Source organism: Lolium perenne, unplaced genomic scaffold (assembly GCF_019359855.2).
Source record: "Lolium perenne isolate Kyuss_39 unplaced genomic scaffold, Kyuss_2.0 unplaced48, whole genome shotgun sequence".
Classification (NCBI taxonomy): domain Eukaryota; kingdom Viridiplantae; phylum Streptophyta; class Magnoliopsida; order Poales; family Poaceae; genus Lolium; species Lolium perenne.
Window position 1 is genome coordinate 387,780 of NW_027249006.1, and position 26,578 is coordinate 414,357.

The 26,578-nt window shown below is 36.3% G+C and overlaps 3 non-coding genes across 3 annotated transcripts; 2 read left to right on the forward strand and 1 right to left on the reverse strand.

The window, feature by feature from the left end:
* Nucleotides 1-6,813: 6,813 nt before the first annotated feature.
* TRNAS-GGA (transfer RNA serine (anticodon GGA)) lies at nucleotides 6,814-6,900 on the forward strand. The gene has a single exon. It is a non-coding gene; the product is annotated as a tRNA-Ser (tRNA).
* Nucleotides 6,901-8,088: 1,188 nt separating this feature from the next.
* Nucleotides 8,089-8,161, reverse strand: TRNAT-UGU (transfer RNA threonine (anticodon UGU)). Its single transcript has one exon. It is a non-coding gene; the product is annotated as a tRNA-Thr (tRNA).
* A 1,804-nt stretch (nucleotides 8,162-9,965) lies between these two features.
* On the forward strand, nucleotides 9,966-10,038 carry TRNAF-GAA (transfer RNA phenylalanine (anticodon GAA)). Its single transcript has one exon. It is a non-coding gene; the product is annotated as a tRNA-Phe (tRNA).
* The last annotated feature ends 16,540 nt before the right edge of the window (nucleotides 10,039-26,578 follow it).

The window sequence follows — 26,578 nt, forward strand, 5'->3', positions numbered from 1 at the left end:
GGAATCCTAGAAAGAGACTAGCCCAACTTAAATGAGATATGATAGCTTCTTTATGGTCTAACATTCTTGCCAATACATTATCCTCATTCTGTTCCGGATTGTAATCCCTAATGAAAAAAATAGCTCCATGAGCAAAAGCCCCTGTCATAATGAACCCTGCAATATATTGGTGATGAGTATATAAAGCAGCTTGAGTAGTAAAGTCTTGTGCTATAAATGCATAAGCCGGTAAAGAGTACATATGTTGAGCTACTAAGGAAGTAATAACCCCTAAAGAAGCTAGAGCAAGGCCTAATTGAAAATGAATTGAATTATTGATTGTGTCGTAAAGGCCCTTATGCCCACGCCCTAATCGACCCCCCGGAGGAGTATGCGCTTCTAAAAGATCTTTGATACTGTGCCCAATTCCGAAGTTAGTTCGATACATGTGACCAGCAATGAGAAAAATAAATGCAATAGCTAAATGATGGTGAGCAATATCGGTCAGCCACAAACTTTGTGTTTGTGGATGAAATCCCCAAGAAGAGTTAGAATGGCAGTTCCCGCTCCTTGAGCGGTACCAAATAAATGATTACTCGAATCAGGGTTTTGGGCATAAAGATTCCACTGACCCGTCAAAAGGGGTCCCAACCCCTGGGGATAGGGTAATACATCTAAGAAATTATTCCATCTAACGTACTCCCCTCTGGATGCGGGAATAGCAACATGAACTAAATGTCCTGTCCAAGCCAAAGAACTTACCCCGAAAAGTCCTGACAAATGATGATTGAGACGAGATTCCGCGTTTTTGAACCACGAAAGGCTTGGTTTCCATTTGGGTTGTAGATGTAACCAACCCGCTATTAAGGACAGCGTAGAAAGAAATAATAGAAAAAGAGCTCCAGTATAAAGATCGTCATTGGTGCGTAATCCTATTGTATACCACCACTGATAAACTCCAGAATAGGCGATATTAACTGGACCAGCAGCACCTCCTCGAGTAAAGGCTTCCACAGCGGGTTGACCAAAATGAGGATCCCAAATAGCATGAGCAATAGGTCTTACGTGTAAAGGATCCTGTATCCATGATTCAAAATTTCCTTGCCAAGCTACATGAAACAGATTTCCGGACGTCCATAGAAAGATTATTGCTAACTGCCCAAAGTGAGAAGCAAAAATGTTCTGATAAAGACGTTCTTCAGTAATATCATCATGACTTTCGAAATCATGTGCGGTAGCAATACCAAACCAAATACGACGAGTAGTGGGGTCCTGAGCTAAGCCTTGGCTAAACCTGGGAAATCTTAATTCCATAATGCCTTTCAAATCCTCCTAGCCACTATCCTACTGCAATAATTCTCGCTAAGAAGAATGCCCATGTTGTGGCAATTCCACCCAGAAGGTAATGGGTTACTCCTACAGCACGTCCTTGTATAATGCTCAAGGCTCTAGGCTGAGTAGCAGGAGCAACTTTTAATTTGTTATGAGCCCAAACGATAGATTCAATAAGTTCTTGCCAATAACCACGGCCACTGAATAAAAACATTAAACTGAAGGCCCAGACAAAATGAGCACCTAAGAAAAAAGACCATATGCAGATAATGAAGAACCATAAGACTGAATGACTTGTGATGCCTGTGCCCACAAGAAATCTCGAAGCCACCCATTAATCGTAATGGAACTCTGTGCAAAGTTTCCCCCTGTAATATGAGTTACTACCCCTTGATCACTTATAGTACCCCAAACATCCGACTGCATTTTCCAACTGAAATGAAAAATGACTACCGAAATTGCATTGTACATCCAGAATAAACCTAAGAAAACATGATCCCAGGCGGATACTTGGCATGTTCCCCCTCGCCCAGGCCCATCGCAAGGAAAGCGAAAACCTAGATTTGCTTTATCGGGTATCAAACGGGAACTGCGAGCAAATAAAACACCTTTCAAAAGTATTAATACAGTCACATGGATGGTAAATGCATGAATGTGATGGACTAAAAAATCTGCGGTTCCTAATGGAATAGGTAACAAAGCCACTTTACCGCCTACGGCTACTAACTCGCCACCTCCCCACGTTAAGCTGGTACTTGTTGTTGCACCAGGAGCTGTTACGCCAGGCGCAGTAGCATGGATATTTTGTACCCATTGAGCAAAGATAGGTTGTAATTGTATGGCGGTATCCGAAAACATATCTTGCGGACGGCCTAAAGCACTCATGGTATCATTATGAATGTATAAGCCAAAACTGTGAAAACCTAGAAATATACATACCCAGTTAAGGTGGGATATGATTGCATCTCGGTGTCTAAGGACGCGATCTAATAGATCGTTGTATCGAGTAGTTGGATCATAGTCTCTTACCATAAAAATTGCTGCATGTGCAGCAGCACCGACTATTAGAAATCCGCCAATCCACATGTGGTGTGTGAACAAGGAAAGTTGTGTACCATAGTCAGTAGCTAGGTATGGATAGGGGGGCATAGAGTACATATGATGAGCTACAACAATGGTTGTAGAGCCTAGCATAGCTAAGTTAAGAGCTAATTGAGCATGCCATGACGTTGTTAAGATTTCATAAAGACCCTTATGGCCTTGTCCTGTAAATGGGCCCTTGTGAGCCTCCAAAATATCTTTAAGTCCATGGCCAATACCCCAGTTGGTCCTATACATATGACCTGCAATTAGGAAAAGAATAGCAATAGCTAAATGATGGTGCGCAATATCAGTCAGCCATAGACCACCGGTTACTGGATCTAGTCCTCCGCGAAAAGTCAGAAATTCTGCATATTTGGACCAATTTAAGGTGAAAAAAGGGGTTGCTCCTTCGGCAAAACTAGGATAAAGTTGAGCCAAAAGGTCCCGATTCAGGATAAATTCATGAGGAAGTGGTATCTCTTTAGGATCAACCCCGGCGTCAAGAAATTGGTTAATTGGTAAAGATACATGGATTTGGTGTCCCGCCCAAGAAAGAGACCCAAGTCCTAATAATCCCGCTAAGTGGTGATTCAACATGGATTCTACATCTTGGAACCAGGCCAATTTGGGAGCGGCTTTGTGATAATGGAACCAACCAGCAAAAAGCATTAACGCTGCAAAAATCAATGCACCAATTGCAGTACAATAGAGTTGTAATTCACTAGTTATTCCAGATGCTCGCCAAAGCTGAAAAAACCCAGAGGTTATTTGGATTCCTCGGAAGCCCCCACCTACATCACCATTTAATATTTCTTGCCCTACTATAGGCCAAACTACCTGAGCACTGGGTCCAATGTGAGTAGGATCACTTAGCCATGCTTCATAATTGGAAAAACGGGCACCATGAAAGTACATACCACTCAACCAAAGAAAGATAATGGAGAGTTGCCCGAAATGAGCACTAAAGACTTTTCGAGAGATCTCCTCCAAATCACCGGTATGACTGTCGAAATCGTGAGCATCAGCATGTAGGTTCCAGATCCAAGTGGTAGTATCGGGGCCCTTAGCTAGTGTTCTTGAGAAATGGCCGGGTCTGGACCATTCCTCAAAAGATGTTTTTACAGGATCCCTATCCACAACAATTTTTACTTCTGGTTCCGGCGAACGAATAATCATTAAGTCCTCCTCTTTCCGGACAAGATATACAAAGAGACCCGCCAGCTGTCTTTTTAGTGAATTTTTGAAAGATAGATTTTGAAAGATAGATATTATGATTAGTTCTTTATCTTTACTATCTACCGTCCTTCTATTTTTTTAGTTATTCACTGGAGCAATTATATATTGAAGTCAATCCGAGGCAAGTGTTCGGATCTATTATGACATAAAGATTGGGTGCCTAAGGGACGTTGTTTATCTTGAAAAACAAATATTTCCCGACGTAAGAAAAAAAAATATTTTTGCAATTTTAGAAACTAGTGTATTTTTTTTTTAGGGTGTAAGCTCCTATATACATCTACTTTCCTTGAGCATAATATAGGGTTTTTTATTTTATTCTAAATTCCAAGATAACTCATTAGAGTTATTAATAATACAGTCCTGATATACTAGCGATATTTAGATTGCCCCTATTTTTTCTTTTTATTCACTTTATTACTTCTATTATAGACCCTATCCCTATGGTTTATCCTTATGAAATATCAGATAAAATAGAAGGTAGAAGAAAGGGATATAATGAAATTCTGGATTCGAGGATCTTACGACCTAATTTATTTGATTAATGGATCAACAACCAAACCACCCATTTTATGAAAAAGAAGGAGCGTGGTCTTTCTTATTCAAATTCAAAGCGCTTCGTAATCTTCAACCAGTTCTGTGCTTCAATATAATTTCCCGGAGTAAGCGCTATAGCTTGTTTCCAATACTCAGCAGCTTGATCAAACCAAGCTTCCGCAATTTCCGAATCACCCTGTAGAATGGCCTGTTCTCCTCGGTCGGAATAGGAGGTTCCTTCCCTTAGAACCGTACTTGAGAGTTTCCTACCTCATACGGCTCATAAATTGCTATCTTAATTTCCCCTATCTTAAACTGAATTTGATTTCTCAAAAATAGATCCCATTTGTTTTTGGGTTAAGGAGAAGAAGTTAATTACCTAAGTTTCAAACCCTAATTTTTATCAATAATCAGTTTGATCTTTTTTCCCACCTTCAGAAAGATGAAGCATAGATAGATCTAGAGACTTCGTTCTAATTTTCTGAAAGGTAACTATCCCGGTTTCATATATGAAATCTCTATAGAATCCTTGAAAAAGACTTTTTTCCATAAGAAAGAAAAAGAACTTACTATCTTTGGGATCTGATACTACACCGCTGCTTAATCCTTTAGTGGATCGGCTCTATTACATAAGCAGATTCCTAAATTTTGCCCCATATCATGGGATAAGTCCGCCGTTTTTTTGGAGTTGTATCGACCCAGTTGCTCACTAATTGATCTTTACGGTGCTTTCTCTATCAATTGGAGAACTTTATCCATAGAGTAGTAGTATAGGCGATACTTTCTTCCTTTTTTGATTCGCGTGAAGTGTCCTTCTTTCCTACAGCTGATAGGGAAAAATCATTGTTTTTACGATCCCTATGTAGAAAGCCTTTTTTTGTAGTATTTACTAGAAAATTTGATCCTCTCTTTTTTCTTTCTATAGTGGAGATAGTCGCACGTAATGACAGATCACGGCCATATTATTAAAAGCTTGCGGTAAGAAGGGGTTTCGTTCTAGTGCCCGAAAATAATATTCCAAAGCCTTTGTATGCTCTCCATTGCTTGTGTGTATAAGGCCTATGTTATAGAGTATATAACTTCGATCATAGGGATCGATTTCTAGTCGCGTAGCTTCATAATAATTTTGCAAAGCTTCCGCATAATTTCCTTCGGATTGAGCCAACATCCGTTACGGTCGTTCATTCTATTCAAAAAATCTCCGTTGCAAAACCGTACATGAGGTTTTCATCTCATACGGCTCCTCCCTTCTGTACATAGTACTAAGCGAAATAATCTATAGAATAAAAATAGAATTAGTCCCATCTCATTATGAATTGAAAGGGGCTGGTATTTTTCCAAGAAATCTCTAGCCAACCTTCCCGCAAGAAGTTTTTCTTAACACCAATGAATTCTATTAATGCTAGAAGAAAACGATAGCTCCAAGAATTTCTTTGTTCTCAACGCCCCCTACTTAGAAGAATTAGCCACTTCAACGATCTTTGATGGTTATAGGGGTATCCAAAGTACAAACCTGATGGTTGTTTGTTATCCCAACCATTCTTCCCAGCCCCGATACCGATCAGGAAAGGGCTAATTTCTAACAAAGTTTTTCTCTTGTTGATTCCTTTCCTATTTCTAGGTGTAGTGCTTTTATCCCCTATGCTGCCTACTGGTACTAATAGAGTAGAATGGGCCTGGCCTCTAATCCATAACCTATCCTGTAGGTGTAACCTTTCGCTCAATACTAAAATCCATAATTGAAGCATCTGAGGCCGCATCAATCGAGGATACACGACAGAAGGAATTGTTAGTTCACCTCACCTTCCCGAAGCGTGGGTTTGCTTTACTAATACTGTTCTCTCTATGCGAAACCCCTCTCTTTCTCGGAAGACTGAGGTATAGGTAGGGCTAAAAAAAACAAAAAAAAAAAAAAGAGTCAAATCGCACCATCTCTATAATAAGTAAATGCCTTTTTTTCTCCTGAGGTTGTCGGAATTATTCGCAATAAAATATTGGCTACAATTGAGGAGGTCTTATCAATGAAATTTCCATTTGCGCGGGATCTAGGCATAATTCCCAACCCATTCCATATAGAATTGTTTTCATTCCTTCACAAAATAACATAAAAACAAACAAACACATTTGATTCTTAGAAATAGATCGATCTATATGCTCTAAATCCATATACTTTAAATGGATAAAAGAGATACGAATCTTCCGCTCAGCTCAAATTGTAATTGTATCCTTTTCCTTCTGCTTGGACAAGAAGAGATATGAAATATTTGACTAAGACTAGATTTCATTCCACTTTCCTATTTCTCAACAATAACTTCTCTCATCAGCTATTTCGTGTTTTCAAAGTCATTAATTGTCTCATACATACCCTATTTTGATTTCGATAATATGGTGTATCATACCTTATACAAACAGAATTATAAGGTTTCTTTATTTTATTATGCCATAAGAAGAATTCTTCCATTCTCTTTTTCTTTGGTTGCAGGAAAACCCAAACTTTTATAAGGAGCGCAATTCCTAGTAAAAAAATACTAAAAAAGGGATTTTTCCAATAGAACTATGGAACCCCCGAGCAGTTGCGGTTATACCTGTCCTGCAGGAATAAGAAAACTCGCTATTCACTCAGTTTATTTTCCATAATAAGATTATGTAGGAGAGATGGCCGAGCGGTTGAAGGCGTAGCATTGGAACTGCTATGTAGACTTTTGTTTACCGAGGGTTCGAATCCCTCTCTTTCCATTTTTCTTAATTCATCAACCTTAAGGATCACAATGTATCAAATCAAATAACAATTTATTCTAGCAATAATATCTTATTTAATAGAAATTCTCTATAGCAAATTACTGTGGGATGTAAAATACACATGGAGGAAAAAAGATCCTAGGCTTAATCCATTTTTGCTAGTTGAGTGGGAAAATACAAATTAGTGGTCTTAGGTCGATTTAGTTCGGGGAAACGGTAAGGGGAAGAAAATTCTATGAACCTTTCCTTTTTCGTTAAGCTCAAGTCTGACGAGAGTAATATTCTACAACTAACAACTCATTTATTTTGAGACCGACCCACTTCCTATCTAGGATTTTATTTACTAGTCCTTTATATTCTAATGTGTCAATCGTCAAATGCTTTGGCAATTTCCCTGGGTCGGATGAAGCCATCAAAGTTTGAACCAGACCTTTTGATCTTTGGTTATCTTTCGTAGTAATAATATCTCGGGGTTTGCAACGAAAACTTGGTATATTGACTATACGACCATTAACTAAAATATGTCTATGGTTTACTAATTGACGAGCCCCAGGAATGGTTGAGGCCATACCCAATCGAAAAAGGATATTATCCAAACGCATTTCAAGTAATTGTAATAAAACCTGGCCTGTTGACCTTTTTGCTTTTCCAGCGATATGTACATATCTAAGTAATTGTCGTTCTGTCAGACCATAATGAAAACGTAATTTCTGTTTTTCTTGAAGACGAATACGATATTGCTCCTTTTTCCCAGAATGGAATTTCTTTTTCAGATTACTTCCGGATTTAGGTGTTTTTCTAGTGAGTCCTGGTAAAGCTCCCAAACGGCGTATTTTTTTTAAACGAGGTCCTCGATAACGGGACATGAAGACTCCTTTTTTATTTTATTGAAATTTCATTTTACACAATTAATTTCATTGTATTTACATTACAGAATACATCGAAATTAAAACTGAATTAAACTACAGGATAAATAGAGTAACATCAACTAGAGTAACATCAACTAAAGTACCACAAAAAATGGAATTTCATCAAAATCTGTATTTTTTTTTATATATATTATTTATTTTATTGTTTTGTATCTAGCAAAATTGTAAGATAGAAAACATAAAAGATCCTGGATTTCCCATTTAATTCGTAAAAAAAAAAAAAGATTCTTGTTCGTAGAATCTCGATAAAGAAAAAAGCCGACTATCGGATTTGAACCGATGACTCTCGCATTACAAATGCGATGCTCTAACCTCTGAGCTAAGTGGGCTTACATAGCAGAAATAGTGTAACAAATAGAAATAGGTATAGTATAGGAAATCCGTAAAATCTCAGATCTTATTTATTAATCTTAGCTATTAACTAGTTCGAAATTTAAAGTTCGACTTATACTTAATAATACTTATAAAAAAAAATACTAAAACTTCTTACAGATAAAGTTAGCTTGATATGCTTAAGTAGAAGATATCTTTAAATAAAATTATAGAATTTATTGAACTTTTTTTTATTTCTCTAATTAGCAAATGCATTTTTCTATATAGAATGGATTTGATTCCAATTTCTATAATGGAATTGGATTTCAGATATTTTCAATTTGATATGGCTCGGACGAATAATCTAATACATAGAAAAGAATAATATATATATGAAAGATATAATAAAGAGAAAATACAAATTTATTGGCATTTTCATTCGATCATTATCGACTTTATTTTGAGATATTTTTTTATTTGTAAATAATTTGAGAATTCCTATTTAACTAAGGAGAACATAGAGTCATAGCAAATAAAATTGCTAATTCTGATTAGAAAAAAAAGAATTAATATCAAGCGTTATAGTATGATTTTAAATACTCTAAAAAAGTCATAAAGGGGGTCGGGGAGAGAAAAACTTTTGGATATATTGATTCGGATTGAATTGCAAATACATCAACGATACAATCAATTCAATTCTGAATTGCAATAAGCAAGCGGTGTCTCTCAAATAGAGTCGAACTGCTAGACTACGCCGAGTGATGAATTCAATGATTCAAAAAAAAAACTAAGAGATGGATGAAATTACACAAGGAATCTTTGTCTCAAAGAAGAGGAAAATGGGGATATGGCGAAATCGGTAGACGCTACGGACTTGATTGTATTGAGCCTTGGTATGGAAACCTGCTAAGTGGTAACTTCCAAATTCAGAGAAACCCTGGAATTAAAAAAGGGCAATCCTGAGCCAAATCCGTGTTTTGAGAAAACAAGGAGGTTCTCGAACTAGAATACAAAGGAAAAGGATAGGTGCAGAGACTCGATGGAAGCTGTTCTAACGAATCGGGTAATTACGTTGTGTTGTTAGTGGAATTCCTTCTAAATTTGAGAAAGAAGGGCTTTATACATCTAATAAACACGTATAGATACTGGCATAGCAAACGATTAATCATGGAACCCATATTATAATATAGGTTCTTTATTCTTTTTTAGAATGCAATTTTAAACAGAAATGATTATGAAATCAAAAATTCAGAATTTTTTTTTGAATTATTTTATTGTGAATCCATTCCAATTGAATATTTTGTAATCAAATCCTTCAATTCAAAGTTTTGAGGTCTTTAAAAAAGTGGATTAATCGGACGAGGACAAAGAGAGAGTCCCATTCTACATGTCAATACTGACAACAATGAAATTTCTAGTAAAAGGAAAATCCGTCGACTTTATAAGTTGTGAGGGTTCAAGTCCCTCTATCCCCAAACCCTCCTTTATTCCCTAACTTATAGTATTTATCCTCTTTTTTCTTTTTATCACAGGGTTTAAGATTCATTAGCTTTCTCATTCTACTCTTTCACAAAGGAGTGCGAAGAGAACTCAATGGATCTTATCCTAGAATATATTTGTTTTTTATTAGAGTATCGGGAAAGAATCCCGGTTATTCGCTCTATTTTTCAGTATTATTAAGTAAGCCATGTACAATGCATAGGACTACCCCCCCCCCCCCATTTTACAATTTCGAATTTGAAATCCTTTATTTAATTTATTTTTTAGTCCCTTTAATTGACATAGATACAAATACTCTACTAGGATGATGCACAAGAAAAGGTCAGGATAGCTCAGTTGGTAGAGCAGAGGACTGAAAATCCTCGTGTCACCAGTTCAAATCTGGTTCCTGGCAGAGAAAAAAAAAGATCTACCGAATAGGTATTGATACAAATACCTCGAGATGGGTTGGGATACATATTCATTAATAATATAAATAGAGTATGATTTATTCATCTAAGTGGATAAGTCTATAATAAAGAATAAAGAAGCACTTCTTTTTATAGAAGTAGAAAGAAAAAAATATATCTTTTCTTTATGGTACAGAAGGAGGTTAGATTAGGCTCCCCCTTTATTTTTTTTTTGCATTTCTTAATTTTATATTCTGTTATTCCGACGAATCTTTTTTTAGTCTTGCTTATCTTAATCTTACTTTCCTAGTTGTGCTAAGTCATGTGCGCGATACAAAGTTCGTGGTAGAGAACTTCTTTGAGTCATCCTATCTTTCTGTTCATTATGAAGGAAATTAATATGTGATTTTCAAAATAGGGAATCTAAATGAAACCTTTTTTTTGCTCAGTCTATCTGGACTGCTTTTGTATAATAGGATTTAATTAGAAATAGGTATTCCGTTTCATCTAGGAACAGAACGTAAAAATATCCCTTTACTGGAATAAAATCTGGAATTGTGTTGTATAAGTGAGCATGAATTTTTTATCATTCAATGAGCATCTTGTATTTCATAAAAATTGGGGGTTATATAGTCCTTACGTAAGGGCCACCCTATCCAACTTTCAGGCATTAGGATACGTTTAAGGCGCGGATGATTATCATAAGAGATTCCCACCATATCATAAGATTCGCGTTCTTGAAAATCGGCACTTCTCCAAATCCAGAAGACAGACGGAATTCTAGGATTATCCTTTTGGGCAAAGACTTTTATACAGACTTCTTCTGGATTATCTATGCCATACTGTATTCTCGTAAGATGATACACGCTAGCTAAAGATCCACCGGGTGCTACATCATAAGCACATTGGGAGCGTAAATAATTGTAACCATATACATATAAAATGACAGCAATGGAATCCCAATCCCCTGCTTTTATTTGTAAAGTCTCTATTCCTCGGTGATCAAAGCCCAAAGATCTATGAACTACCTCATGTTTGACTAGCCAATTAGATAACCAACCCTGCTGCATTGTCTTCATCTCTCCCTCTTTGTATAAATATTTCACATTTCGGATGCAAGAAAGATTGCTCGGCTTTTCATTTTTCTACACAAAAAGCCCCATCCCTCCTAATTCACTAATTTGTAGGAAGGTACTGGACTTTTGGATTTGAAAAAAGTTTCAGAAGATATATCTAAAGTAGATGGTGATTGATAGAGCAATTCTTGTTCATAAGTTCCAGTATGAGTACTGCGCCTAACATAAAGCTTGTGACTGGTAGTAAAAAATCTATTTTTATTTTGAGATAGAGTTTGATCCTCAACTATTTCTCGCGATATCTTCTTACGAAGTTTTGTTAGGGCATCTATAACTGCCTCCGGTTTAGGTGGGCAGCCCGGCAAGTAGACATCCACAGGAATTAACTTATCAACTCCCCGAACAGTACTATAGGAATCCGTACTGAACATTCCCCCTGTAATAGTACAGGCTCCCATAGCAATGACGTATTTTGGTTCAGGCATTTGCTCGTATAACCTCACTAAGGAGGGAGCCATTTTCATTGTTACCGTCCCGGCTGTTAAAATTAGGTCCGCTTGCCTAGGACTTGATCTTGGTACCAATCCATAACGATCAAAGTCGAATCGTGAGCCTATTAATGAAGCAAATTCAATGAAACAACAACTGGTACCGTATAGAAGGGGCCATAAACTGGAGAGTCTTGACCAATTTGAAAGATCATTTGGTGTAGTTGAAATAACAGAATTGGAACTTGTTTGGTCAAGTAAGGGAAACTCAATCAAATTCATAACTGTCTCAATGGAATCTTTTCCTTCTTTTTTTTTTTTGTCCAAATATTCAGTTAAGACCATTCCAAGGCTCCTTTTCGCCATGCATAAACTAAACCGACAACTAGGATAAGCACGAAAATAAAAGCTTCAATAAAAACGGATACACCCAATACGTCGAAACTCATTGCCCAAGGGTAGAGAAAGACGGTTTCGACATCAAAAACAACAAAAACTAGCGCAAACATGTAATAGCGTATTCGGAATTGTAGCCAAGCTCCCCCCATGGGTTCTATACCCGATTCATAACTAGAAAGCTTCTCAGGTCCTTCACTAACCGGGGCTAAAAGCCCTGAAATCCAAAATGCCAAAATAGGAATAAGGCTTGCTATTATTAGAAATGTCCAAAAAATATCATATTCGTGAAGCAGAAACATAATGTACTCCCATTAATGTGGAATAGGCGGAACTTAAATTAGTCAATTCGATTCAGCATTGTCAATTTATCCAGAACTTATCTCTTTTCCTTGGTGAAACAAGAATCCGTTTTGTTCAAACAAAAGCGCTTAGTTTAGCCTTTGTTTGCTCTGTGCTGCATCTTCTTTAAAGATGCATTGCATCCAATGGAATCCCGACTCCCTTCTTTTTGATTTCCATTCTATTTAGATATGGTGTAGATCTAATTCTTATATAAAGAAAACTCTATCGCTTCACTTTGTCTCGCTTTCTCTAGAATCTCTAGAAAAAGGAATTGCTCTATCCTTTATTTAATAATATTATAATAATAGACTATTAAATAAAAATTAGAATACTACTAAATTAGAACCTAATTACAATAGAAGGACTAATCTATGCAGTATAATGAGAAGTAATACTATAAAAAGAAAAATAAATAAAAAAAAGAACTCTATTTCAGAACTATGAGAGAGAATATTCTGTATTTCTTATTTCCTCTTTACTTTCTTTTTTTTCTATTTAAAGTGGATCAATTTAGATAATGTAAGTTAGATAATTTAACTATAAGCTAAAGTACTAAATATACTTAAAACAAGGTAGTAATTTGCAAGATGGATAAAATAATTGCAGTTATTATAGGGAAGTATAGAGATATCCTATTTAAAGGAGGACGGGATTCAAATCAGAGAAGGTATCCTTCTTTCTATTAATTTGATAGAAATTTGTTTTTCTTTTCCTGTCTCTATGATTTTGATTTTCGATGAATGAGCCTGTGGTAATGCTTTTATCTCTATTCTATAAATCTAAAAAAAAAAGACATATTAGGGCTATACGGATTCGAACCGTAGACCTTCTCGGTAAAACAGATCAAACGGATTATTATCGAAATGATTCGAACTGTTTCAAAGACCCAACATGCATTTTTTTGCATTGGGCTCTTTCATAAACTGATTTAAAAATCAGTTAGTCCACCATAGTTTTTCTTTACGGAAACATAAAGATAATGAGATGGCTCCCTGTGCTCTGATTGATTATTTGTATTATGATCTATCTAGGAGCAATACCAAAGTGTTTCAAAGGAGGATTACCTTGACTTAGGTCTGCCTCCGGCCTAAATTAAATCAACCTAAGTGAAATGGAGTCTCTATCGTTCCACTGCAAGAGTTTACTATGAGACTTCATACACCTTAAAGTTCATAGAACGAAAAGAAATCTTTTGGAGGCCCTTATCCTCATTACGCCTAGCATTTAGTGGGTTGGATATTTACCTTATCAACTAGCAAATCCATAAGGGTTCTATTTGATTAGGCACCTGAATTGGCACCTGAATCAGACTGAACCGACTGTTTGTCAGGCTACTGTTCTCCTATTCTCTCGAATCTATGAAGTAAGACATTGATTTTGCAATAAGATCAATTATGTTCATTGCATAATAAGCTCCTTTGAAAAAGCATTGGCGCACGTGTAAACGAGTCGCTCTACCGAACTGAGCTATAGCCCTTATCAGGGATATCTTAACATATAGATAATTTCTTGTCAAGATGAATATTCTCTAATGCCAGAGGATATCCCTTTGATCTGTATCTGTTTAGTATATAACAGACAAATAACGGAGCGGTATTGCTTAGAAAAATGATTCAATATATAATCGATCGAAGTAATGAGTGTTCCTTTGTGGTGATAAATTGCCTACTTAACTCAGTGGTTAGAGTATTGCTTTCATACGGCGGGAGTCATTGGTTCAAATCCAATAGTAGGTAAGTAGGTAGAAAAATTACTAGATAGCGTTGGACTTACTTCGCTTCGCTATCTAATAACTTTTTCTACCCCTATTCTCTTTTTCTTTGTATCAACTATAAACCATTGGATTGTCTTCAATTGGATGGGGGAATCCAATTGACAGCCTCGATTCGTATCCTGGCTCGTCTGAGAGCTAGCTTCGCTTCAACCAATTCTTTCGTACCCTCAGCTTTACTCAAGTTAGCTTCGGCTATTTTAAGTGCCTCTTGAGCTTCTTCCGGATCAATATCACTACCCAGTTCCGCATCATTTCCTAAAATGATGATTTCATTATTAACTACTCTCGCAAAACCGCTCCACAGAACCGCCGTTAACCATTGGTCGTTGAGGAGGCGTATTCTCAAAGGACCCATATCTACTGCTGTGTTAATGGGGGCGTGGTTTGGTAATACGCCAATTTGGCCACTATTAGTGGATAAAATGATTTCTTTTACTTCACAATCCCAAATAATTCGCTTAGGAGTCAGTACATAAAGATTTAATTTCATTTCTTCGATTTGTTCTCCTCTTCTAAGGTTATAGCTTTCGTGCTAGCTTCATCGATGTTACCCACCAAATAAAAAGCCTGTTCGGGTAGGCCATCTAATTCTCCCGAAAGTATTAGTTGAAATCCCCTAATAGTTTCTGCAAGACCAACATACTTTCCTGCGGAACCGGTAAAAACTTCTGCCACAAAGAATGGTTGTGATAAGAAACGCTCAATTTTTCTTGCTCTTGCTACAGTTAAACGATCTTCCTCCGATAATTCATCCAACCCAAGAATAGCGATAATGTCCTGAAGTTCTTTGTAACGTTGTAAAGTTTCCTTAACTCTTTGCGCAGTTTCATAATGTTCGTTGCCAACAATCCTAGGCTGTAACATAGTTGAGGTTGAATCTAAAGGATCTACTGCTGGATAAATACCCTTGGAGGCTAATCCTCTGGAAAGTACGGTAGTAGCATCCAAATGTGCAAATGTTGTGGCAGGAGCAGGGTCGGTCAAATCGTCTGCAGGTACATAAACTGCTTGAATCGAAGTTATAGATCCCTTTTTAGTAGAAGCAATTCTTTCTTGCAAAGAACCCATTTCTGTACTAAGAGTAGGTTGATAACCCACTGCAGAAGGCATTCTCCCTAATAAAGCGGATACCTCCGATCCTGCTTGAACAAAACGAAAGATATTATCGATGAATAAAAGCACGTCTTGCTTATTAACATCTCGGAAATATTCTGCCATAGTTAGGGCAGTTAAACCAACTCTCATACGAGCTCCCGGTGGTTCATTCATTTGGCCATAGACTAGAGCTACCTTTGATTCCTCAATATTTTTTTCATTAATTACTCCGGATTCCTTCATTTCCATATAAAGATCATTTCCTTCACGAGTCCGTTCCCCGACTCCACCAAATACGGATACGCCCCCATGAGCTTTAGCAATGTTATTGATTAATTCCATGATGAGTACTGTTTTACCTACTCCGGCCCCCCCGAATAGTCCTATTTTTCCTCCACGTCGATAAGGAGCTAAAAGATCGACGACCTTAATACCTGTTTCAAAGATGGATAATTTCGTATCTAACTCGATAAAGGCGGGTGCAGATCTATGAATAGGGAACGTCGCACTACTATCTACAGGACCCAAATTGTCAACAGGCTCCCCAAGAACGTTGAAAATTCGTCCGAGAGTAGCTCCGCCGACCGGAACACTGAGAGGAGCTCCCGTGTCAATCACTTCCATTCCTCTCATCAACCCGTCTGTAGCACTCATAGCTACAGCTCTAACTCGATTATTCCCTAATAATTGTTGTACCTCACAAGTCACATTAATTTGCTTATTGGCAGTGTCTATACTCTGGACTACCAAAGCATTATAAATATAAGGTAACTTGCCCGGGGGAAAGTGACATCTAGCACGGGTCCAATAATTTGATCGATACGACCTGTACTTTTGTCTTCAATTGTGGAAACCCCGGGACGAGAAGTAGTAGGATTGGTTCTCTTAATTCTCACATAATAAACAAAGAATTCCTCGAAATTTTTCTATTTTTCTTGTTGAATAATGCCAAATCAAATCAAAAAAATATCCAAAAATACAAAAGTAAAGAGAAAATGAATTAGTTAATTCAATAAGAGAGAAAAGGGGGCCAGGACTTTATTTCGTTGCCCAAGCGAATCCCATTCAATCGTTTACTCATGGAATGAGTCCGTTGGAAAATTCAATCAATGTTTTTTTCCTATACTATAAATTTTGCCTTTTGTGGAAGATCTGTGCCTACTCTACTTTCCTATCTAGGACTTCGATATACAAAATATATACTACTGTGAAGCATAGATTGCTGTCAACAGAGAATTTTCTTAGTATTTAGTTAGGTATTTGCACTCAAAATAAGAAAGGAGCCTATTAATAACTTGTAAAATAAGAATTAGGAATTGATTTGGGTTGCGCTATATCTATCAAAGAGTATACAATAATGAAGGATTTGGTAAATCAAATCCACGGTTTAATAATGAACCGTGTTAACTTACCATAACAACAACTCAATTCCTATTGAATTCCTATAACGGAATTCCTGTAGGATAGAAGATACACAGAGTGTACACAGTATATATGAATGAAACATCTTCATTAACTTAAGTATGCCCTCAATTTTCTTTAATGAGTTGATATTATATTAATTGAATATCCTTTTTGTTTTACGAGATTTTTGCTAAAGTTGGATTTACGCCTAATTCACATCGAGTAGACCCTGTTATTGTGAGAATTCTTAATTCAAGAGTTGTAGGGAGGGACTTATGTCACCACAAACAGAAACTAAAGCAAGTGTTGGATTTCAAGCTGGTGTTAAAGATTATAAATTGACTTACTACACCCCGGAGTATGAAACCAAGGATACTGATATCTTGGCAGCATTCCGAGTAACTCCTCAGCCTGGGGTTCCGCCGGAAGAAGCAGGGGCTGCAGTAGCTGCCGAATCTTCTACTGGTACATGGACAACTGTTTGGACTGATGGACTTACCAGTCTTGATCGTTACAAAGGACGATGCTATCATATCGAGCCTGTTGCTGGGGAAGACAACCAATGGATCTGTTATGTAGCTTATCCATTAGACCTATTTGAAGAGGGTTCCGTTACTAACATGTTTACTTCTATTGTGGGTAACGTATTTGGTTTCAAAGCCCTACGTGCTCTACGTCTGGAGGATCTACGAATTCCCGTTGCTTATTCAAAAACTTTCCAAGGTCCGCCTCATGGTATCCAAGTTGAAAGAGATAAGTTGAATAAGTATGGTCGTCCTTTATTGGGATGTACTATTAAACCAAAATTGGGATTATCCGCAAAAAATTATGGTAGAGCGTGTTATGAGTGTCTACGTGGTGGACTTGATTTTACCAAAGATGATGAAAACGTAAACTCACAACCATTTATGCGCTGGAGAGACCGTTTTGTCTTTTGTGCCGAAGCTCTTTATAAAGCACAGGCCGAAACCGGTGAAATTAAGGGGCATTACTTGAATGCGACTGCAGGTACATGTGAAGAAATGATTAAGAGAGCTGTATTTGCGAGAGAATTAGGGGTTCCTATTGTAATGCATGACTACATAACTGGGGGATTCACCGCAAATACTAGTTTGGCTCATTATTGCCGCGACAATGGCCTACTTCTTCACATTCACCGTGCAATGCATGCAGTTATTGATAGACAGAAAAATCATGGTATGCATTTCCGTGTATTAGCTAAAGCATTGCGTATGTCTGGGGGAGATCATATCCACTCCGGTACAGTAGTAGGTAAGTTAGAAGGGGAACGCGAAATGACTTTAGGTTTTGTTGATTTATTGCGCGATGATTTTATTGAAAAAGATCGTGCTCGCGGTATCTTTTTCACTCAGGATTGGGCATCTATGCCAGGTGTTATACCGGTAGCTTCAGGCGGTATTCATGTTTGGCATATGCCAGCTCTGACCGAAATCTTTGGGGATGATTCTGTATTACAATTTGGTGGAGGAACTTTAGGACATCCTTGGGGAAACGCACCTGGTGCAGCAGCTAATCGAGTGGCTTTAGAAGCCTGTGTACAAGCTCGTAACGAAGGGCGTGATCTTGCTCGTGAAGGTAATGAAATTATCCGAGCAGCTTGCAAATGGAGTCCTGAACTAGCCGCGGCTTGTGAAGTATGGAAGGCGATCAAATTCGAGTTCGAGCCGGTAGATACTATCGATAACTAGATAAAACTAAATATAAAGAGGGTCTAAATACAAAATAAACGAAATAAAAAGAGAAAAATACGTTACGAAATGCAGTAATTCTTCTTTATTCTTCTAATTGATTGCAATTAAACTCGGCTCAATCTTTCTAAAAAAGAAAGATTGAGCCGAATAAAAATAGATCATGATACGATCATGAGACTTGACAAATCGAGATTAGTCTATTCTATAATATCTAGAATATATAACGGTATAATACAATAAAGAAATACAAATAAAATCATAGTATTATCATATGATAATGGAATCAAATACACAACAGTATTTACAGAAAAGGTCTTCATTTATTGGTAAAAACTATTGGAGATTTTATGAAAATAGTGATAGTTTGAGCATACTCATCGTAGAGATGCTCAAAAGGATACTGATGGGAAGAATTATACTTTCATGGAAATCCAGCGCTATAAACTTCAATGCGGTAGACGTTTTGTTCCTAATTTTTCCGGACCAAACCTCCGACCCAACGATAGAATGAATTTTTTTTGCTATTCATAAAAAATCAAAAAGATGCAGAATCTCAATGCTACTTACTATATGCGTCCAAAGGAGTATTCGGAATAATATTCTTCTATAACACCCATTCTTGCGCGGGGTCTTACTAACAGGACTTCGCTGCACGGGACGGGTCTTCGTCGAAAAACTAACTCCACCCGGCTTAGAGCCTTTTTGGGTGGTATATCGACTTAAAAAGTCTAAGAGGATAGGGTAGTATGGGATCCATATTAGGTAAGATAATTTGCCCTTTGATTTTGATTCAATATAGTCTTTTTCCGCCTTTACCACGCATTATTGTATGCGCTTCTATAGGAGTATATATACTAGAAGTAAATTCTAGCCGTTTTCTTTTGAATCCTAAAATTCGATTAGAAAGATAGAAAGGCCATGAGGGTGGGAAAATAAAAATCAAATCTTTTTAATTAGTTCTCCTTTTTTGCAATTTTATTATTTTATTCCTTTCGTTTTTTTAGAAAATATTTTTTATAGAATACTAAAGTATTCTATAAAAAATATTTTGTTTGCAAACTAAAAAATACAATAGTCAATATTCCTTATAATGGATATACTTAATTATATCATAAGAATCTTAAGATATTTTTTGAATAGATAGAAATAGTCAATTTGAATTGAGACACCTATTCTATGACGGATTTAAACTTACCTTCTATTTTCGTGCCTTTAGTAGGCTTAGTATTTCCGGCAATTGCAATGGCTTCTTTATTTCTTTATGTGCAGAAAAATAAGATTGTCTAGTATTTTTAGTGTAAGTAATATCATATGGTAGGGTATGTGGCTCTTTCTACCCACAAATGAAAAACCACTATGGAATGGATGCAGATATAGGCTACGAGCATAAATGCATGAATATGCAGAGCCGGGTATAGCGAGTTTTCTTTTAATTGAATCAACAAATATTTTTTGAATAGAAAGTCAATGTATCTAACCTATTATTTCACAGGAGTACTAGTTGCTGAAGACGATTTCAGAATCAAAAAAAGAAAGTCAAATTTAGCTTATTCTCTCAATTTCAATCGACCACTGCTGAATTTAGTATATCTAATATGAATTGGCGATCAGAACACGTATGGGTAGAACTTCTAAAAGGTTCTCGAAAAAGGGGTAATTTTTTCTGGGCCTGTATTCTTTTTCTAGGTTCACTAGGATTCTTATCGGTTGGGGCTTCCAGTTATCTTGGTAAGAATATTATATCTATACTTCCATCTCAACAAATTCTTTTTTTTCCACAGGGAGTCGTGATGTCTTTCTACGGAATCGCGGGCCTATTCATTAGCTCCTACTTGTGGTGTACTATTTTGTGGAATGTAGGTAGTGGTTATGACCGATTCGATAGAAAAGAGGGAATAGTGTGCATTTTTCGTTGGGGATTCCCTGGAATAAAACGTCGCGTCTTCCTTCAATTCCTTATGCGGGATATCCAATCAATTAGAATTCAGGTTAAAGAGGGTCTTTCTCCTCGTCGTATCCTTTATATGGAAATCCGGGGCCAGGGGGTCATTCCCTTGACTCGTACTGATGAGAAGTTTTTTACTCCACGAGAAATGGAACAAAAAGCTGCCGAATTGGCCTATTTCTTGCGCGTACCTATTGAAGTATTTTGAGTACCCATTTTTTTTTGAACTGAATTGAATGAAGAATAATTGGAAGAAGAAAAGTTTTCTCAACATAGAGAGGAAGTCCCCTCGAAATTGGATTTGTTATTGTAAGGGTATTTTTAAGTATTTATCTAAAGAAAGAAACAAATGAGGATAAGAGAAAATTGTTTTTAATTTATTTTAATTTATTTTGTCCAAGTGAGATATATTCCATACTATTCTTCCATTTTCATCCGAAAGGTCTTTTTTTTATTCTATTTCACTATTTCACTCCATCTAGATCTAAGAAAGAACCCAATGAAATTCCACTAATATACAAAAAAGAAGAGAAGAATAGATACAGGGTATAAAACCTTGCTATAGAGTTTTTGCTTCAAAGAAAAAGACATATCATATGGAGTCAGGGAATGAAATAGAGTCAGCGAATGAAGCGGGTTCATTAACAACTCAATTTACGGATCAAAAATGAAAAAAAAGAAAGCATTGCCTTCTTTACTATATCTTGTATTTATCGTACTTTTGCCCTGGGGAGTTTCTTTCTCATTTAATAAATGTCTGGAACTTTGGATTAAGAATTGGTGGAATACCCGGCAATCCGAAACTCTCTTACCTTATATTCAAGAGAAAAGGATTCTAGAAAGATTCATAGAATTAGAAGAACTTTCTCTCTTGGACGAGATGATAAAAGAGAAACTAAAGACACATGCACAAAAACCTCCTATAGGGATACACAAGGAAATAATACAATTGGTCAAAATGGATAATGAGGATCATCTCCATATCATTTTGCATTTCTCGACAAATATAATATGTTTGGCTATTCTAAGTGGTTTTTTTTTTCTGAGTAAAGAGGAACTTGTCATTTTGAATTCTTGGGTTCAGGAATTCTTCTATAATTTAAATGACTCAATAAAAGCTTTTTTTATTCTTTTAGTTACTGATTTTTTTGTGGGATTTCACTCCACCCGCGGTTGGGAACTAGTAATTCGTTGGGTCTACAACGATCTTGGATGGGCTCCTAATGAGCTAATTTTCACTATTTTTGTTTGTAGTTTTCCAGTAATTCTAGATACATGTTTGAAATTTTGGGTATTTTTTTGTTTAAACCGTTTATCTCCTTCGCTTGTAGTCATTTATCATTCAATTAGTGAAGCATAAATTCATTCAATTTCCTGTTCCTGATATTAATCAAATTAGCAGCTTTCTTTAGAAAGAAAGCCCTTTTCCATTTTAGCAAAATTCTTTCTATTTCTACCTGCTTAAGGTATTCATCATTCTAGTACAACTGTTGCAGTAGAATGACAACAGACTCGTGTATAGGGAACTAATATTAGCTACCTATCTAATTTATTGTAGAAATTCAGGGATCCGCGATTGGACATGGAAAATAAAAATACTTTTTCTTGGGTAAAGGAACAGATGACTCGATCGATTTCTGTATCGATCATGATATACGTAATAACTCAGACATCCATTTCAAATGCATATCCCATTTTTGCGCAGCAGGGTTATGAAAACCCACGAGAAGCAACTGGACGAATTGTATGTGCCAATTGCCATTTAGCTAGCAAGCCCGTGGATATTGAAGTTCCCCAAGCAGTGCTTCCCGATACTGTATTTGAAGCAGTTCTTCGAATTCCTTATGATATGCAATTGAAACAAGTTCTTGCTAATGGAAAAAAGGGAGGGTTGAATGTGGGCGCTGTTCTTATTTTGCCTGAGGGATTCGAATTAGCGCCACCCGACCGTATTTCCCCTGAGTTGAAAGAAAAGATAGGAAATCTCTCTTTTCAGAGTTATCGTCCCGATAAAAAAAATATTCTTGTGATAGGCCCTGTTCCCGGTAAGAAATATAGTGAAATTGTCTTTCCTATTCTTTCCCCTGATCCCGCTACGAAGAAAGATGCTTATTTCTTAAAATATCCCATATATGTAGGGGGAAACCGAGGAAGAGGACAGATCTATCCTGATGGTAGCAAGAGTAACAATACGGTCTATAATGCTACCTCAACAGGTATAGTAAAAAATACTACGTAAAGAAAAAGGGGGGTATGAAATATCCATAGTTGATGCATCAGATGGACGCCAAGTGATTGATACTATACCTCCCGGGCCAGAACTTCTTGTTTCAGAGGGGGAATCCATCAAGCTTGATCAACCATTAACAAGCAATCCTAATGTGGGAGGTTTTGGTCAGGGGGATGCAGAAATAGTGCTTCAGGATCCATTACGCGTCCAAGGCCTTTTGTTCTTCTTCGCATCCGTTATTTTGGCACAAGTTTTTTTGGTTCTCAAAAAGAAACAGTTTGAAAAGGTTCAGTTGTACGAAATGAATTTCTAGGTTCCGGGATTTCTTACCATCAAGTTGGTAAAAAGCCTCAATTTATTGGCAATTGCTAGAATTATCTATGATCTATTTTAGATTGGAAATCCTTTTTTTGGTTAAACTTTTTTTGTTTACGAGATCTTTTTTGCTTACGAGATGTCTGGAATTCCTCATTTCTATCTTATGCAAAAGAAGAGAATCGAATCCAAGGCAAAGGCGAGAACAATAAAAGGATTTCTTCCTTTTCGGAGGAATTGCAGGTCTTCTTAATCATCTATTCGGCACAAGAAAAAGGCTTTTTGCTTTTTTCTTGTGCCGATTCTTCTTGTATCAAAATAAGAATATTTTTGCTTCCTAATTCGTCAAAGATTACTATGTTTTTCTTTATTCGGGTCTGTCTCTTAGATCTCTTTTTCTTTTGCTTAGGTTCAGGCGAGGTAGTGGACAAATTTATTGTGATTGTGAGCAAATAGAATTGCTTGACTTGTTCAATTAAGTTCAATTTCAAACTTACAAAAATTTTGCAAAAAACATAAACTCTTCCATTGAAGGGTGGTTTTTATTTTTAGGTTAGGCTAGTTGAGTAGTTTTGATTAAGGTTTTATTAGTTTATTACTCGAAACTAAATCAAAGATTTTCAGGATACCTCCTTCTAAGAGTGAATCGAATAGATTATATATTAAAGATTAAAGTCGCGTTATAAGAGTAAGAATTCCGCGGGTCCTTTCCGCGCTAATCAGATAAAGTGGGTAAGGACCCGCTAAGCTCCTACTTTTTCATGTTTACAATCTGGTCCCTCCGATTACTATAGAGATGAACCCAATCCAGAATATGAACCGTAAAAGAAAACACCTACTAAACCAATCACAGGAATACCAGTTACAGTACCTATAAGCCAAAGAGGAATTCTTCCAGTAGTATCGGCCATTTAAACTACTTTCCTCCACATTTTATCAAGTGGTCATGCTAGAGACAAAAACAGTCATGGATAGTTATAAGGACGGGTATCCTTCCAAATGGGATAAGAGAATTCTTATTACTATCTTTCTTTCTATCAATTGAAGAAGTAATTGGAACTATCTTTCTTTCTATCAATTGAAGAAGTAATTGGAAAATAAAACAGCAAGTACAAAAATGAGTAATAAACCCCAGTATAGACTGGTACGATTCAATTCAACATTTTGTTCATTCGGGTTTGATTGTGTCATAGTTCTATAGTTGGAATTTTGTTTATCGTTGGATGAACTGCATTGCTGATATTGATCCCAAGAAAAAACAGTAGGTATAGCTAGTCCGTGAATAGCCAGCCATCGCACTGTAAAAATAGGATAGGTTCGATCTATGGTCATTGAGGGCCTCCTAAAAGGATCTACTAAATTCATCGAGTTGTTCTAAAGAATCAAAACGGTCGGTTATTAACGGAATTCCTTGTCGTCTTTCCGTGAAATACTCGTTTGGCCGAGGACTTCCAAACACGTCATAAGCTAAACCCGTACTGACAAATAACCAACCCGCAATAAATAGGGAAGGTATAGTAATGCTATGAATAACCCAGTATCGAATACTGGTAATAATATCAGCAAAAGAACGTTCTCCCGTGCTTCCAGACATGCTGAGCTCCCAAAATTTTTGTACATTCAAAAAAGGAATTGATTCTGTAAAAGATGGGATCAACCAGTAAATACAAAATTACTGATATTTCATCCTTGTGAGATTGTCAATTTTGTACCAAAGGTGTATTTTGATTATACCAAATTAGTATAGCTATCCTTCCTATGGCACAGCAATCCGGTTTTGCTTGGTTCCGAAACATAATTCCTTTTTTATCGTTTTTGTTCTTTGTCTATAGGTAAGCTATATGTTATTCACGGCATCAATAGAAAACCCACCATTTTTGGAGGTCCTACTTATTTTCATTGGCTTCGGAATAGTAGAATAATTCGGAATAGTGGCCAAAATCTTGGGAAAATCTAAGTTAATGATCAATAGGTTTGGATAAAGAATTTAGGAAGGATATTCTCATACTGACACAATACAAGGACAAGTATATGCGAAATCTATCCTTTTTTAGTTAAAAGTTTTCTTCCAATCCAATTTTGCCCTTTAAAGTTAAAGAATTTCATTAGTTAGCATAATATCTAATAAATAGAAATATAGATATAGTAGATAATCTGGTATAAAAGAAGGAAAACATTCTTTGAAGAATCAAGATTCATAATTAATCCTTGTCTTGTTTGTTGGATTAGGTCTAACTTTCTTGAACAAACTGCGAGCGTGGCACTTTATGAGATGAAATAGGGAAAGACAGAAGATAGAACTTAAAAGGATAATTGAAGTGACTCGTCTTCGAATCCACTTTGGTTGGAGTTCGAAAAAGGAATAAAAATAAAGTAAATTCAAGGAAGAGCTTTCTTTTTTAAGGGTTCCCAGGGGTGAGGTCGTGGAATGCTTTTCTTCTCCTCTTATTCCATATGGAATACAACCCAGTTAAAATAAGACAGTTAAAATAAGAAGGAATAGGGGAATATTTGACCCTTCACTCCAAAAAGATGGTCCTATTGAAAAAGAAATAATCCAAAATAGAAATAAGTTTTTTTTTCAAATTCAATTGTTTATTTATCTCTTATATTATTCCAAAATTCACCTGAAAATCGAATTCCATTTTTTCAACGGGATTCTTACTCAAATTGAAAAATTCTATAACAATCTCTTGATTCGGAATTAGGGACTCGTGTATCATCTGATGAATCTACTTTCTTTTACACTTCCATATCTCACTCTATCTTTTTTTTTTAGTATTATCTAAAATAACTGATGAATTTTCCATAACTTAGGTAAGTGCTTTACCAACATATGTAGTAAAAAAAAGGAATTTAACCCTTTCATGCTTACTTTAACTAGTTATTTCGGTTTTCTACTGGCTGCTTTAACTATAACCCCGGCTCTTTTTATTGGCTTGAACAAGATACGTCTTATTTGAATTGACTGAATAAGTCAGAAAAGAAAAATCTTTCTTTTAGATTCCTGGTATTCTACGACTCTTTTCCACACTAATTACGAATTCTTTTCTTGGTCATTGAGATTCGTAATTAGTGTGGAAAAGGAGTCGTGAGAATACCAGGAATCCAAAAAGAAGATTTTTCTTTTCTGACTTATTCAGTCGGGTCAAATAAGACGTATCTTATTAAAATTAATAAAGAGCCGGAGTTATAGTTAAAGCAGCCAGTAGAAAACCGAAATAACTAGTTAGAAAGTAAACATGAGAAAAAATTAAATTCCTTTTTGCTACATATGTTATTAAAGCACTTACCTAGAAGTTATGGAAAATTCATCAGTTATTTTAGATAATACTAAAAAAAAAAGATAGAGTGAGATATGGAAGTGTAAAAAGTAAATTCATCGAATGGAAATACACGAGTCCCTAATTCCGAATCAAGAGATTGATTATAGGGAATTTTTCAATTTGGTAAGAATCCGTTAGAAAAAATGGAATTCGATTTTCAGGTGAATTTTGGAATAATATACGAGATAAATACTCAATTGACTTTGATAAACAACTATTTCTATTTTGGATTATTTCTTTTTCAATAGGACCATCTTTTTGGAGTGAAGGAGTCAAAAGAGTATTCCCCTATTCCTTTATTTATTTTAACTGTCTTATTTTAACTGGGGTTGTATTCCATATGGGAATAAGAGGAGGAAGAAGAAGCATTCCACGACCTCCCCACAAGTTGACACTTAAAAAAAAGAAAGCTCTTCCTTGAATTTACTTTATTTTTATT